This window comes from Diuraphis noxia, unplaced genomic scaffold (genome assembly GCF_037042655.1).
Source record: "Diuraphis noxia isolate RWA-SAM2 unplaced genomic scaffold, SU_Dnox_SAM2 contig0001, whole genome shotgun sequence".
NCBI classification, from domain to species: domain Eukaryota; kingdom Metazoa; phylum Arthropoda; class Insecta; order Hemiptera; family Aphididae; genus Diuraphis; species Diuraphis noxia.
The window spans coordinates 94,778,015-94,796,407 of record NW_028301711.1 but is presented as its reverse complement, the minus strand read 5'-3'; the positions used below and the strand labels follow the sequence as shown (position 1 = coordinate 94,796,407).

The 18,393-nt window shown below is 31.2% G+C and overlaps 1 long non-coding RNA gene across 2 annotated transcripts in view; it reads left to right on the top strand.

Annotated features, from left to right (window-relative positions):
* LOC149062525 (uncharacterized) overlaps positions 1-17,431 on the top strand; it is a 37,589-nt gene extending 20,158 nt beyond the window's left edge. For both annotated transcript variants that reach the window (XR_016189416.1, XR_016189417.1), the window contains exons 2-4: positions 2,351-2,555; positions 14,599-14,813; positions 17,094-17,431. This is a non-coding gene — a long non-coding RNA (uncharacterized LOC149062525). The remainder of the gene's footprint in view (positions 1-2,350; positions 2,556-14,598; positions 14,814-17,093) is intronic.
* The last annotated feature ends 962 nt before the right edge of the window (positions 17,432-18,393 follow it).

Sequence of the window (18,393 nt, the reverse complement as noted above, 5' to 3'; positions counted from 1 at the left end):
TCATTATATTTTTCTATGTTTTAAATTCCAATAAAGTATTCATCTTAAATTATTAAGTGCGGTGGCATATTATTATAAACAAATTGCAATAATAATGTACCTAACATTAATCATCTCGAATTAACATAATATATCCATTACAATATCGATATTCCATACGTGCAGTGGCATATTATTTAGGATTTCATCGAGGGGGTATAATAGTCATCATCCCCGGTTAACAACTCATAACGGTATTCCGAAAATTGTGGCGAATAATATTATTATTACTTATATTTGGGTATAGATTGATAAAAATTAATTTTAGAAACAAATTATATAACGACTTGTAAAATATATGTATACCTAAGTATTTAGTACGTTCTTCTCATTTAAAAATAAGTTTAACATTCAAATTATTTATATTTACCTACCTCATAATTGACGTTAATTTTTAATTTAAGAAATTCCTAATTATAAGTAAACAGAGTATTTCTTTTGTCCATATGATTTTTATTCATTTTAATCTTATGCTTATTTGACAAAACATAGAAAACAAAAACATTCATTTTTACCGTCAGAAAAATAAATATAGTATATTACTATATTAGTGCCCATAGTAAAATAATATTTAAGACATCTATCTGACATCCCGATATTGGGATGATAGCAATTTTCCATCAAATGATCGATTTAGTAATCAGATCAGAACTAAAATTTACCAAAATTCATTAACGTACTGATTATATTCCGGTTTTTAATAAATTGTTCATTTTTATTATCACCATACAATATGATATTGTTAAGTTATAAAATATTGATTGTATTCTAATTTGATATTATTCAGTTTAGTTATATGTAATAACTAATAATGCTACACATGAGACTATTTTAAATTAAAATCCTCCCTCGACATAAACTTGTATGGAGTGGCACTCAACAACAACAACTAACCTACAGATTTCTATTAACAAAAAAAAATCAGATTGGTTAAAATAAGAAAATAAGAAAAATATCACGTTCTTATCTCGTCACTTTATTAAATTTTATTATGAAACAAAACCAGTTGACATCAAAGAAGCTAGTACAATGGTTAGAACTTAGTAGGTACTCAAAGAGCCCAGAACATAATATATAGTTTATGACTGCCACATGCCCACATCATTTCAACACGAAAAATAAAATAATGAAGTGTAATCTAATATCTTGAAAATAATCGATACATAATAGTCATAATATATAGGATCATAGATAAAGTATACTGAAATACTAATTATATATACTAATATATTCAATTCAAAGATTAATCCACGGTATCTTTCTCATCCTCCATAAATAATAAATACGAATTACGTATATATAACACACCTAAAATAACTAAATAATATAATATAACCACAATTTTTGATAATTCTACATGTTAATCGGATACAGTATAGTGTAGAATTTAAAAGATTTACGGAAGGTTGCAAATGTTAACTGTCGATAAATTTCATATTTTACCTAATACAAAAAAAAAGTAATAAAGTAATAACTATATTGTGTTTTTTTTTTTAAAGAAACATCGAAAGTCGGGCATTAAAAGTTGTTGTTTAAAGGGTAACCAAATATAAAATAATAATATTACATCGAGCGCAGTGAGCTGGCAACGCAGAGAGATATTTTAAGGTCGCAATTAAGGCTCTTGTATACTGACATAATATAATATTGTCATATTAATTATTATTATGACTGGAAATTACAAATTTCTGAACAAACTTCGGACTACTCCACTTTACGGTAGTTCAAAGCGAGAACTGTCAACCGAATAATTCTGAACTCGACAGCCAAAGTCTGACCACGAAATTACAATAAACCGCCTATTGTTCTGCTAAATGCCGCGTACAAAAACCACCACGTAAATAATATTCATATAACAATAGTTATGATGATGTTAATAATTATAACAATATCGTGCTGTATACCACAATCTATAGTAACTCTCCGTCCCTGTCAACACTATATAGTGTATATTTATTTAATTATGGCGACGGAACAGCAACGCAATATAACCGCAGACGTATAATATTATAATTGTTTCCACGCGATTCCTGGTGCTGAATTTATGAACGCGAACGGTCGAACAAACGAAATCCAAAATTGATGATCGTCGAAATGTAGGTATATACACGAAAAAAAATGACAAGTATAAACGTTTTTAGTATCAATCGAACATTCGAATGTGAAAATCGTATTTTTACTATTATTATTGTAGATTCCATCTACCCTTTTTGCGTCGTCACGACGATCCACCGGTTGCAGCGCTAGCGCTGACTTGCGCGCGCGCGCGCCGTATTATATTATTATATTTTATTATAACATAAAATTACAGCCGTCCCGTTCTCTCTCCACTCGGCGCGCCCCACACTCGGCCGACGACGACGACGACCACTGCTCCTCCGCGACGTTCATTTGGTTCGCGTGTGCCGTACCGGTCCCGGTGCGGCGGCGGCTGTCCTCGCCATACTCTGGGCTCACTGTCGTTTCCAACCACCGTCATCTGCAGGACGCCAAGATCGCCAGCCGTTTCGTTTTTCGTAAGTATCCCGAGCATTTTAGTTGTTATTTTTATTGCTGCTGACGTCCCAATATTTTGCGATTCGTAAAACCTTACAAAAAACGCGCCCATTTCATGTCACATTTTACAACCACACATTATAATATAATTATTATGAATATATTACCTATATAAACTGTACTATACTCTCATCCCCAGATAGTTGAAAAAACAATGGCCCAAGGACCTCCTAAAAGCATAATAATATTAACTTAAACTTGTCAGGTGGTACCGCTGGGAACATACCTATTCTAATCTTAAATGTCACGTCAGTCTTATTTATTATACCATGTTTGTATAGATACTAAATATTATATTGTCTTAAAAATAACAAATAAATGTTATCGCACTTGTCATTCATCGCTCACTCAAAAATATTGACACTAATAACAACAGCCCGTGGTGATTTATTATCGAACTTTGAGGTCGAAATCGAAACTTTTCACCATCATCTCCTCTTACAAGCGCACATTTCACACATTGATTGGTGCCATAAAAATTCAAAATTTAGATAGTTAAATTAAAAAAAAAAAATATCTTTCGATGCTGAAAAACTACACAATAATAATTAATATTTGTATATATTATATATTTATAATAAGTTATATTGCTAACTACTTCTACTCTTCCATACTTCTTCGGCACCATCTGTTTTAAATATATATATTTATAATATAGAATTTTAAACGAAATTCCGAAATTATCTACGGCGTGATCGTACCGTAGATCTCTCTAAGTTCTATAATGTATTGTAGATCACTGGTGAAATTAATTCAGTCAGACAATAGTCCGAGTCTGAGATGAAAAAAAATTATAGAGGCCACTGTATTATATTATTTATTATTACTATATTATTCAAAAATATTGATTTGACATATTTTTATTTGCAAACGTTGAAGTTTTATTAGATTATAATATAATTTTTATTATTGTTGAACGATAATTTTTTTTCGATAACGATTCCTGTGCAGTATAAGTCTGTATTATGACAATATTATGAGTTATGACGTATTAGTGAACAACGCGTTTATACATATTGACATATTGTGCAATGTATACACACTCGCGCGATTTTAAGTTAATATAATTGAAAGCTAAGAGATGAGATAATCGCTCGAAGCTGGCCACCGAGTATAATGTGCATCATATTATTATTACGTTGTCAATTCAAACATTTATTTTAAACTGCACATTAGTATGTGTGTATAGAGACATATCGAGTGTACGACAATATATTACAATATTTTTATTGCCATGCGAGATCATTGATCCAATCAACCTAGTGACCTTACACATTATATTATATTGTTGAACGTCCCAATAATGATACACATTGCTTTGTATAAATTAATCCGCGTGCGTTTAATTTCGTTCGCCTATTATGACATTTTGTTTTCTAATGCGTCCGGCCACGAAATTAATTTATCTTTCTTGGCAATGACGATGACGGTTAGACCGAACGGTCGTTAATGACGTCGATAATTATCATTCGTCGCAGCTGCGCATTTTCCCGAATTAATATCTATACCGTATCGAAAATCGAGCTGTATTGTATAAGGTGCCTATACTGCAGTGTATTATGCAATATTATATCCCCTAACACCCAACTTGCGCCTTCTCGTCACGGCGTTCTCCTCTACCCCACCACTTCACCGGAACCATGATCAAGCCCAAAAAAAGATTTAAACGGATTTCCAAAGTTTTTTATAAAACTTATTCGAAGCGCATGGTTGTTTGATATCTGTGAATATAAGGATAAACGACTCCCGTTTAAAATCCCATCATCCATATTTGATTGTGGTTTGGAGTTAATGGTATACTTTGTGGGCAAAAAAAACGTAGACATTTTTATAAAATAATATTTTATCGTTATATCATGAAGTTTTATAGGTACCTACATTTCCCGCGTTTAAACGACGGTTATACAGGTTAGGTGGGGCTTTATGGAAGTCGACTATTACTGAATAAGTAAATTTTTTCGATAAAAAAAGTATCATAAATTTACAAAAACTATTATTGGAATATCTTTTATAATACGGGCCAGCTAGAATTTGACTACCTATTAGTTTTTAAAAGCAATTTAAATGTTTTTATTACTATACCAAGATAACGAATTCTGTTACTGCAGAGGTCGTCACTTATTATTATAATCGTTTCCTAATACATAATAATATTACAACTTATAAGTAGGTATAGAATTGTTACATTTTAAATGCAATTTAAATATTATGAATTCCTATTTGATATCATTGATTTTCTAATACAGTAGCACAACTTGTGAATTAAATTCCATTTTAATGCGTGCTATTAAACTACAAACTATATTTTTAAATACTTATATCATTAGTTCTGATAGAAGCAAATATTAAATTATAAACTTGCCTCAGAGAGTAACACTATATAACTTTTATTTCTACCTTTTACGTAATAAATGCATTACTATTTATTAACCTTATTATTTACTTTTTTTAGTAAGTATTAATTAAGATATAATATTTTTATTTGTTGATCAATATTTACTTTGATCAAATTTCTGTAAAGTATATAGTTCTGTGATATCGACTATCAACTGAATTTCGTGCTGAAAATGTTCAGAAAAATAATTTCATTATTTTAATTAATGAATACCGACATCTATATAGATATAAATCATACTTAGGGAAATAACTATCGCCATATTAGTTGGTACAGCTTACAGTTAAATTTAAAAAAAAAATGTTATTGATTAGATAGACTGTATAGACTTAGCATATTTATTATTACCGTTAAATCTTGCAGGCATATGATAAAAGTAAATTTTTATACACGTATTATAAGTATAAGCTAATAGGTACCTTTTTTCATGTGATATCGCAATTGATGTGGGAACCACAGTAGTATAACTTACATCTCCGTTGCATTGTTTATCAAAAAATAATTAACAGAAAATTATTCATTATTATTATTTCATATTATAAATACTTATACAATTATAATAATACCCATAACTTTATCAGCATGGCATTTGTTAGAACATGTTTCGTTAATATTAAACATATTATGTGTTACATTGAATGATGTAATTGTTCAAAGTGGTTTTTTTGTCATGATATACAAGTAATAACAAGTTAAGAAATTTATAAATGAAACAAGTTAAGCGTATATAGTTGGTGTAGACTGTAGACTTGTGGATTTAATGACCAAGGGTCAAGTAGGTATGTATAGTTTAAGATGCGATGCTTTGGGAGATTATAAATTCCGCCCGAAATGAACAGGTAAAAACAAGGGCTATGGTAAATTCCGCCCGTGAAAATATCCAAGCAAAAAAAGGTACATGTAAATTCCGCCCGAAAAAATATACAGGTACAAAAATAGTTCCGCCCGAAAAATTAAATATTTTTAATCTAAGCGTTCCGTGAATGTACGACGCGACCGTACTTTTCGCGACGCGGTGCGTGTTATAACTTATAGTATTGGGAAGTACAACATTTTCGAACACGGAACAATCGTATCTCAAACGATAATCATCAATCATGTCATATCATATCAGCTTTGACTGCAATATTGTGGATCTAAAATTTCAGATAGAAATATTATAAATTGTGTTCAGTACACGTCCTAGAATCTTATACGCTTATACCTAGTACCTACGCTATAATGGCTCAACTTATCGAATCAGAACGTGGAAAATACTTTTATAATATAATATTTTTATTTTCGGGCGGAATCTACATGTACCTTTTTTTACCTGAATTTTTTTCGGGCGGAATTTACATGTACCTTATTTTACCTGTATTTAATTTTACCTGTATTTCATTTTGGGCGGAATTTACCATTTTCGGGCGGAATTTACATGCGCCCGATGCTTTATCGAGTTTTATTTTTTTTTCTATTTTCTATTTTTTTTTTTTAGGGGGGAGGGAGACAATATCAGAGTGAATTTTGTCATTTTTTTCTGGGTCACAATAACAGTCAGCCCCACGAAGTAATTAAAACGTTCGTTCATTTTACTCGTCTGACAATAAAAAACTACTAACAAATGGATGACATAGGAAATTGAATAGTTTTCTTTTATATTCGAAAGTAATTAATGACAATATTTTTTTATTATTATCATAACAGTCATTGCTACGGCATAATGCATTTTCGAATCGATTAGCAAATATTATACATCACTGACCATCGAAATTATATTTTATTATTCGTACACGTATATGGTATATCATACATTTTGCCGACACAATATTATTGCGTTTCATTCAGACTTGTGACAGAGGATAAAAATGTTACAATACGTATTACAGACGTTACTCTGCAGGAGGGTCGCATTGCACACGCCATGTCCACACCTGGAAAAATAGTAATTTCAAATACTAACTTTTGTGCGTGCACGCGAATGTGCATAGCAAATTTCGCAATCCTGTTTAATTGCTACATACACACGGTGTATGACAAAAAAAATAAATACATCAGTCGGTTGATTGTTTTGGTATTATTTTTGCAGAGGCGGTTAATTAAAATCATATTTTTACTTCCTTTTTTATTTTTACTCTAGTGAAAGTGGCCGACATTCTTGTGTAATCCCTTCCGGAAAATCACCAACTCGTGTTTAATTATATTTCGAACAATTCGTTTGATGTACTCAACTTTTTCATAAAAGCTGGTTGACCGTTTTTATCTCGTAATTTTTTTCCGAAAGTTTGTGGAACTATAAATTGTATATAGTGTATATACGAAAAACTGCAGTAGGTATTTATTTCTGTTGTGGTGAGTTTGGCATAGTTATAATATTATGTATATATATTAAATATAGGTAGGTACATTATGTTTGGGTGGTTTTTTTCCTCTGGTTACCACGCGCACTGCAGCCGCCCTTCTAGAATTTTCCTAAAGTTAATTAAAATTTTATACCGAAACAGGACTTACATGTTAATGAACAACAATGAACCCTGCAGGTACTACGTCCATAATGTATTTATACTGTGTCTCTGCGGTATCGAATCTATGTCCCTTTCACCGGTATAAAAAGCTTTTAACATTGAAGTTTTATGGTCACGAAAACTTCCGACGAACGCAAATTATAATTATTATTATTACCATTATTTCTGGCTCGCTTCGCTGCTGCACAATAATTTATCAAATGGGTACGAAACACACATATACCTACTGTTGCACAGTACATATACATATAAGACACGCAGCCGGCTGCAGTCATCCCTTTTTACATGTACAAATATTTTTCAATGTGCGCGTGCGGGTCAAAGTTATATAGCCGTTATACTTGACCGCCATTTTTTGTCATAGGCATTTGATTTATGGTCGTCACATATTAATAATATAATATATAAACATATATAGTTGCCCGATAAAAACGAAAATGTCTACCTCGACTGCCGCTGCTGATGTTGAAGTGCGTTCAAATTAAATGTCACAGTTACAAACGGCGGTTATATATCAAATTACCACTGTGTCATTTTCGAAACTAAAGTTGATCTTCTAATTAAATACCATTCGAAATCGTGACGGTTAATTTAGAAGTAAAATATATATATATATATATATATATATGTATATACTATATACCCTTGTATTATAGTTGAACTTATAAAACAGAAGATACGAAAAAATCACACGCTGTATACGGTACAAAACTCTATATAAATCCTTGTATTTTTTGTCACAAATTATTTGACATTTATATTCCGTAATTATAAGTTTTAACCTTCGTTATGATCATAAATGTTAGCGTTTATATACCAACGGCTAAAAGTGAATATTTGAAATTTGCTTACCTATCCCATGTTGAACATAATTTTTCATAATTTACGATGAATAGTCTACTGCAATTATTATAAGTCACATTATCGGTTCGAGTGACATGGATAATATAAAATTACGTTAAACGGTTGCGGTATAAACATAATAATTTGTTTGCAATGAAGTAAAACGTTAAAAAAATTATTTTAAACAATGATTAGTAACACCACGTAATATTAAAAAACTCACTAAATCGTTAGATTATGCGATGCGTACGTTGTACGTATAATGGAGACATAATTTACAATTAATTAGTTGGTGTAATATATATTATATTGTTTTTGACTTTTCGTACAGAAAACTGTTTATCTATATTGTTATCGATCCACTATTTACAAGGATTCATGAAGCGTATTTAAGACATGTGTTATCGATGTAGAAAAATGTTTACCATAAAATATGTTATTTTCTTGTAATCAGCTGGTATCGGCTGTTTGTTTGTCAGCGACTGGCTTTTAACTGTACAGCTTGAATGATGTATACAATATATTTATTCTTAAAAACTATTTTCGGCGTTTCCGAAACCGTTATTAACCCCCGTTTTCCTGCACATATTTTCTCTACTGCGTCGTTCTTGTACTCTCTACTATCGTGTTGCGATCGCACGTCATCAGTATAAAACCGAATATAATCCTATTGTGTTGCACAAACAATAGTCACCCTCACCCGGAATAGTTGAGAGACTTAAACAGAATAATAATAAGAAGAAGAAGAAGAAGAAGAAGAAGAAGAAGACGAAGACGAAGAAGAAGAAGAGAAATATACGATAAATATAAATCAAAGGGGATAAAAGCGGACGCGTGATACGTGACCGACACCGCCAGCCGTTGCTCTATAATATAATCTTCTACCCAGTCGCTGTCATCCCTCATGGAAATTTCTTTACAAAGTCTTACGACCAAAAAGCACGTGGTAGGTATATTCTCGTTATGCTCGTATGTCGTTTAATGCCAGTGTAAACAATACCTACAACTATAATATATTATAAACATTTAAATACGGTCTCAACCGTGGGGGAAATGCTTTTGTTGTGATCATTTTTATTCGTCAGTACACGCAGTCAGTCGTGTGTTTTCAATAGTTTCGCACTATTAATATTTTTACGAAACAGCACGCGCCCAACGTATTGTCGTATAGTTGTTTAGTAATACGTGCAATTGTATACCTACAGTAGGTATATACACATTATTTAAATATTATACATACGAGTACGATCTGCGCCGTTATTTACGATCATCGTCTTCGTGGGTCGCCAAGGCATGAAATCTTTCGAAAGTAAAAAATAACAATTAAAATAGCGACCGAAATAGTCATAATAATAATAAATAATATACCGAGCCGCGTACCTATAATACTATATAGGTGCTGTAGTTTGTTGTGCTGACTTGAAAAACGCGACGCAGCGAATTCGACATGGGTTTTATCTCGGCAAAAAAAAGTGGCGTTACAATATCATAGGACGTACCTATACACGCACGGAAAGAAAGCGTCGTTTGCCAATCATTCTTGTATTGTTTTTCCGTCATCGCGTTTCGTTAACAACACGGCCTGTGTACAATTTTGCATAAAAATATTTCTGGTTTATGATCGCTGCTTAGATATAACCAAAGTCCGGATTTTCATCTTACGCGCTATAATTATCGTAGGAATGCGAAAACCAGTGATAAAAATATAAACATTTCTTTGTAGAGATTTGCTATTGTAAGTATTAATGCTGCGTAGCAGAGTCGAACTTTTGACTTTGACTTTGTGATTTTTTTTCATATAGTGTCATATTTGATTTTATTAATTATTCCATAAATTGTTCTTATTGTTCTATATTTAAAAAGATTGAATAAAAACTGTTATGTAACAAAAAAAAATTATAGTGTCAATGATGATTTTGAGGCCCCTGCAACATTAACTCGGTTCTGTAAAACTTGTGGATGGCTCTGAATTTGTTCAAACGAATATAATCTCGTTGTAGGTACATACGACGCCGGTCAAATATTAAAATATTCACATATAATATTATAGCCCATCGACCTTCTCGAAAATATAATTATCTACTGCACTTATTTTATTATATTGTCTTTGGAAAACGAAATTCTTCGACTTTTTTTTCGAAGAGGTAATCTTTTCTCTTCTCCTTTTTTTTATCGACCAGGTGTTGGAGGGTATACAGCGTTTGTACGCGTACGCTGCTTTTATAAACACAAAAGGGGACATTCCCTCCGTGGCACAGCTGCGACCGTTATAGAAAATCAGCTGGCCCGCAAAAATGTATGTGAGAAACCCGGCTGCAGCGACTAGCCGTGTGCCTGAAATAATGTGTCTGTGATTTGTACAAAATCAGTTTTAAAAAAAACGTATGTATATTTTTTCGTCATATTAAAATACACAAGATATGCATGTGTGTACGTGTGTTTCAAGCGGGTGGATATATGAGAGATTTTTACGTTTGATGTATATTATTATCTAAAATATTACGGGTGATGTTATTATGAGCACGCGTTTTCAACTACTTAACTGATTTTTAACTTGAATATTTTTTACAAGATTGGTCAAGTTAATTTTTATTGGTTCACGAATATAACTATTATATTTTTAATTAAATGACATAATATTTAGACTGCATTTAAAAACAGTAATATTATACATTTATAAATCGTGTCACAAATTGCTGATAGTATATGTTTTTATATTTTTTGGTCAAGTTTTTTTCATTTGTTTTAACTAGGTATATAGATATTAGATACCCTATTAAGTAAACCTATTATTAATTAATCCTATCATACACTGTACATTGATAGACCGAATTAAAATTATAAAAAATAATTTTAGAAAAAAATTGAAATATTGAAATTAATATTCCTTGCAAAATATTCAATTCATAATCCAATATTAAGTACCTAATAATAGTAATAAATTATAACATTATTTTGATGATATTAACAATTTTAATATTCAGACATCAAAGCAAATATTATGAATAGAATCGCGTGATATATTATGACAAATGTGTTAATAGAAATGGACAAAAACTTCAAATATTTCGTGCCGTTCAACACGGAAGGGTGGGTATAGATTATGATATAATTGCTCTCCACTGTAGGTATACATAACCACTTGCAAATTTTCTTGATTAAATTTAAAAATTATTATTTACTATACAATAATATATATTTTTTATTTTTTTATTTTATGCAATTCTCAAATAACTTGACTAGAAATTTCTTTTATAATGTCACCGTTCACAGGTAATTATTAAAACACGTTCTAACCGTGAAACTTCTAATTTCGTATAAAATCACAATATAGTGATACACAATATAGAATAATTTTCCGAACTTTTAATGTCAGCCGGTAATTGAATTTTTTAAACAAAAAAATGTTTCACGATGGCGAAAAGATTACGAACCCCTCTACGGTGCTCGGAGGTGGGTAGTTTCGACGGCAGGACAGGATCGTCGGAAACTCAAAGTTATTCGTTTCGAAATCGAGCGAAAGATATTTAGGGCGACGACGAGAACACTGAGAACAGTGTTGTTTTCATTATAGCTATTGTTTGCTATGGGTGTTTATTTTTTAATTATTTCTGCCCCTGCGTTTAATTATTACGTTCGGGAAAAAAAGAAAATTGAATTCAGTCATGCATGAGCTGTACAAAAAATAAATAAAAAAGAAACCACTCTAAAATTCTTGATGAATAAATACAATTTCTGACTGAACGCCGCCATTGAAACAAAAAAAGCATTTATTGTTACGATCGATAAATATACGATTTTAATAATAATAATAGTTGTTATAATATCTCGACGAAAAAAAACAGACTTATTTGAACTATGCTGCAATAATATTAAGTTTAATAAAAAAATTCCATAATAATACTAATAAATAAAATAAGTATATTACATAAGTATAAAATATGTATAATATACACTTATTACCTACATTATGTTATTGCGATTGAAGAAATAAAAAATGGGTTCAATTACGGACTATGGTATGTCAACGGCAATTTACTGTGTTATATGCCAAAGAATTCGATAAGTAGGTTTTTTATTTTCATTATTACAAAATAATATATATCATTAGATCGTCCTCGTGAGCTGTAAATCACTTGCCGTTTTTGCTGTCGTTGACTCGTTGTGCATACATGCAGTATGGGCCAGAATTTCAGTATCTATCACTCTAATAGAGTCCCAACAGAAAATCGATAAATCTAGAAGTGAGTTTTTTCAAACAAATAAAATGTAAAAATATACTTCGGGGTTATCACAAATTAAAAAACTAAATTAAGTATTGGTTTTTAAAAACAAAAATTGAATAACTTTAAATTACATCGAAATTTCTGCTAACAAATATATCTATTATTACGGGTTATCATATGAAAATCTGCATAAAATTGATATTAATTTAGATTTTAGACTAATGCTCTATGTTGTTATATTTTGATAATAATTTTTTAGTTTTATATCTCATTTGATTTCTAGAATCTCCTACTCAGGGAATTTCTAATCAAATTTTATCAATTTTATCTAAATCATTTGAAAAAATTTGATTATTTCAATATTTTCAAAAATCTCACGAAAGTAAAATTTCTCTGAATTTTCAAAATTTGTATGCCATTAATTCAGAATATTTTCTAAGTTACGGCACTATTGAACAACCCGCATTTAAATATATCCATAGTAATAATATATTATATTCTAATGATTTACAACTGCGGAAATGCAAAGGGCGATACGCTTGACTTTTGTTGGGACGAACTGTATATTATATGGTGCGGGCACTACCATATTGATGAATATTGTGAATGAATTTGGAGCAATCGAAATTATCGTATAATACACGACCGACAGATGTTGTCGTGGGCTTAATCTGGGGTGAAACGTCGAATGCCCATGAACAATACGTAATTCTGAACAGTAGGCCTATACCATTGTGTATACCAGCATCACGGTATAGTAGAAATACGATATTATTGAAAGTATAATATTATATACGCAGATACAATATATATTTTTTATATACCTATGGTGATATATGGTGCAATATACATACATATATATTGATATATATTAATAGTACATTATAATATTGTATGAGTGTATAATTTCGCATAAATAATATCGACGGCCTGCAATTTCAGATAAAATAATCCGCAGATTTGCATATTTAATCTGTGTTCAGTTTAAGGCGTATAATTCGATAAAAACGAATTTGAAAACCAAATTTATTGTGCTGCTGTGCACATAATATTATTAATACATATCTAATATTGTGTATAACCCGACTGCGACTGCGACCACATCGTACAGTTAATTATTTTCCAATCGGCTGATTGGCTAATCTGCCGTTCGTTGTTATACACACATGAACTGTCGCCAGATCAAAATTACTTCCATCAATTTATTTATAAATACACAATATATATTTTGTATCAATGTTTTATACGTTTTATGATATTGTAGCGTGTGGATGAAAAAAATCGGGTGTTAGGTATGATGTGTAAACATCACTGTTAAATTAACAAAAACATTTCAATAAAAATTGAAACGTATATGTTTACGAAAGTTAAAAAAAATCTTAATTACGTGTAAACTTTTCGAAGGTTAATCGAATAAAAACGTCATTGAAATTTGAAATCATGATAATAATATATTACTTTCGACCAATAAAACATTATGATGACGGACGCGGCGTCGACGCGCGACGTGGGAGCGTCGACCGCTCAAAGACAAAACTGTAGCGCAGTGTTTATTATATTAGTTGTAGTGAAACACATGGTGTCAGATAATTAAATGTGTGTGTGTGTGTGTGTGTGTGTGAGAGAGAGAGAGAGAGAGTAAGTCGGGCCAGACGACAATAGCGAAAAGCGGACGTCCACGATTATCATTATTATTATTATTGGCAGCGTATTTATATATCCGAATTTCGGAGTGACGCCACTGTGGCTGATGGTTATGCGTGTGACATGTCATATAATTGTATTATTAATGAGAAACATTTTGACAACTTTATATTTCTTAACTTCTATAATTATTATTGTGTCATATGAACACGATTCCGACGATATCGGGACTGTATAAACGCGAATTAAATTGTCTTGACATATTATATTGTATTAAGTCTCCGTAATTCGTCTACGAGTAGAGGTTTTACTGCTGAACTAATAATATGGCGCCAGCCAAAATAAGCATACGTTACACATTATATTAAACATAGTTTTTTTGTTGTTTTAGAAACGCGAATAAAAGAAAGGAAACTTCACGGAGAGGATGCGTTTCGTCTCTTTTTTGGTAGAACGACGTCAACTACCTATGTACAATATCGTACATAATATTTTTTTTGAACCGTGTACCTCCGTGCACGTATATCAAACAAAATATCACGTTGACGAGGAGCAGGATGGATACAACGTGACCTCACAAAACATGAAATTCGCATACACCTCGAGGTACGTAATAGATCATTTAGATTTTGTAATTGATTCTATTCACCGGTATTAAACTTTATTATAATCTACCTAAACGTATACCTACCGCTAACTACTATATCGCGTCCTCTCCCTCGTCCGATCCAATTTACCTACACCGCGTGTGTGTGTTATAAATATGTAATTCATAATATATAATATTGTATGTAATACATAATATATTTGTGGGTGGGATTTGGTGTGAAATATGTGTAGTGTATATACCGACGGCAGTGGCCGCGTAACGTTATTCACCGTTACACTGTATTATTAATAAGGATCGACAGAGAGAGAGAGAGAAATATACACATTCGTACGACTACAAGTACCTAGATAATATGTATATAAGTTTATTATCGTATAATCATATATGTACCTACCCACTGCAATTGTATACAGTAGTTTCGCGTGCGCGACTTCTAAGAGTGTTGAATGTAATACATAGGTACCCTATAACATATTATAGAGATATAACACACGCATTGGTACATATAATTAAAACGACGTCCGTCTCGTGTGTGTTACCATGTGGCGTGTACAATTTAATAATATATGCGAGCGTATATGATATCTACATAATATTATTGCAATGTATGTATAGTTATAGAAGTGTGTAGGTACTTATTTATACCGGGGTTATGTTATATATATAGCAGCAGTATATATTAATATACATAATAATATATGTTAATCGCATTACAATGTAATAGTATTACATTCGCCTTCACCTCGTTCCGCGTTTTACCGTTTCGTCTGCGAGCTTTTTATTTCAATTTTTTTTTACACCTACTTACCTTAATGATATGTATATATTGCGCAGGACTCTGTGACCCCATCATGAGTAGGTACACTTTATTCGGACGCCACCCGAATTTTATGATATAATATACGTATATAATCGTGGGTAATATGTCGTGTGTCACGCGTGCCTATGTAATATATTACAATAGCATATAGTAGATATATATATATATATATATATTATATGCAATTAGTAATTACCTATATAATATGTGTGATATTATAACGTTATAGGTAGAGTTTAGTAAATTTCTATAAACACGATAAGGCACCGGTACGACGAGAAACGGAGAAAAATGACACGATTGACAACGATCGTATACAATATGGCCTCCGTTGCTCGAACGTGGAATATATATAGACGGCCTGGTCAGTGGGTGGAGATATACCTCCCCACAAGGGATCGGGCATGGTTATTTATTTACTATTCTCGTCATTAAATAATACTTTTTATTATAATTTTTTCGTTGTCAATCAATTGTGCAATGCGTGTTATGTTTTTTTTATTTCCGAATGTGCAGGATGTACCTACCTACTTACTATTATTAAATAGCATCGACTATAGTGAGTGATAAACGTCACCATAAAATGATACATGTAATATTATGCAATATTTCGTTATACACCTATAATACTTTAATAATATATAATATTATATCCGAAGTGTTATGATATTTTTTTTATATTTTTATATTTTTTTGTCTTACGACAAAAAGTTCCAAAGCGTCGTACGCTTTATAAGTCATATATTGGTGAATAACCCTACAGGCTACAATGCTAATTCTAAGTGTATTAATTATATATTATATAAAATATTTGTGTCATGCGTACGTTTGACGACTATTCGTGATGAGCTACGGTGACCTATATAATTATGATATGAGGTGTGTTCAATTACCGGTCGATTTATTGCCATCAAAAACAATAAATTAAAAATCTGACGAGTTAGGCTTTAGTGCGTGCTGTGCATGGAATTTAATATATTATATACACATCTGGAGAGGGTGGACTTGAGTGTACGAACGGGAACGCTTGGATTGCCATTTCAATATATTGCAATCGGTTACACTATTACTTTGCAGTTATTCAAGCTGATTCTAGCCAGTAGTAATATTTCTCATTATAATTTTGAAGACTAAAACAAAAAATAATAGCATCCTCTACGACATCGTAGTCGTTAAAAACTTATGAGACCGAAGCCTCTCAATAATTTAAATGTTCAAATTAAAACTTTATGCAGCGTGTAGGTACCTGATAATTTTACGCGAATATAATAAATCTCGGCTGGCACGCGTAAGTTCGGTCTATATTCAGAAATGATAATAAAATTAGCGCTATATGTTATACACTCACATTCGGTCACAAAAATACAATACGAACACAACTTTTATTACACTATGTTCATATATTAATATGGCCAATTTAACGTGTTTTTAAAACGTCATCTGTTTTTTTTTTCAGACGTGTGTGCACCGTGAAATCGTTTCGCATACCGGTCCTTATCATTCTTCGCCTTGTGTGCAATTTAAACAACTGGACGGAGAACTGATAAGGGCTGGTATGTCGATACTACTTCATACAAGACCTGCACAGCGACGACAGCGACGACGATGACTGCTAAAACCATATTTTGTTCAATATTAGCTAACTTTGTTATGGAATATTTTGTCTAATAAATAAATCCACCTTTGACTTTCCTTTTTTAAATGTCGAACATAACGTCATATTTTTTACCGCATTGAGTTACAATACAAATTACAGACGAATAAAATAAACTTGATTTCCGTTCTAACTACAAATTGCAATTTGTATATTATTATTGAAATATTGTATTCAATACTCAGTTTTTATATTATATCATACCTGCAATACATTTTCGTTTCAACGTTGATTTATTTTTATATAATTATAAAATAAAATTGAGCTAGGTACTCTATAATCTTAATATTGATAAATTATAGTAATATTTTTATAAATACTAATTACTAGAAAACGAATTAAACTCGTAAAATAAATAAATATATATATATATATATTATGGATTATTGTACTGGAAAATACGTAATAGTGCAAGTTTATTTAACGTGGACGTTTTTTTGAACTGTGACCTATCAACTGTTTGGCTTGACTTCAAGGTTAATAATATATGTTTGACGATAAGGTCGCAAAAAAAATGTAATACTTTTTTTTACCAAGAAATTACTTTTGTAATCAACATTCTCCGCCAACGACCGCGCCAGACATCTATCCATCTATTATAACCAGAGTTCGGGTCTTATTTTAATTACATATCCATATACCTACTGATTATTGATTGTAGTAAAACATAGCAGGCTAATAATATTATAAAAATACTTTTAATAGTTAGGTATAGATAATTCAAATACAAAAACACTTTTATCCTTTTAATAGGCTATTAATTGTACACTACCTAGATATGTTTTTTAATTTGTTTTTCGCACGAATCACTTAAAAATTAATTAAAATGTATTGGATTAAAAAAAAAATATTTGTTCTTGATAATTCGTTTTAGTCTATAACGTACATAATAACATTTTTGGAGCATTATAATATATAAGCGTATATTTTTACGTTTTCTTAAGCCCCAAACTCTGATCATGACATACTGCATAATATTAGAACAGGATGACGAATATGTTTACAAATGTGTTTCATGGACTAAGTGATTTTTAGTTTATCGCATGCATTCGGCATAATTTTACGATTGAAATATATCTTATAATATTTAAATTTGTATTCG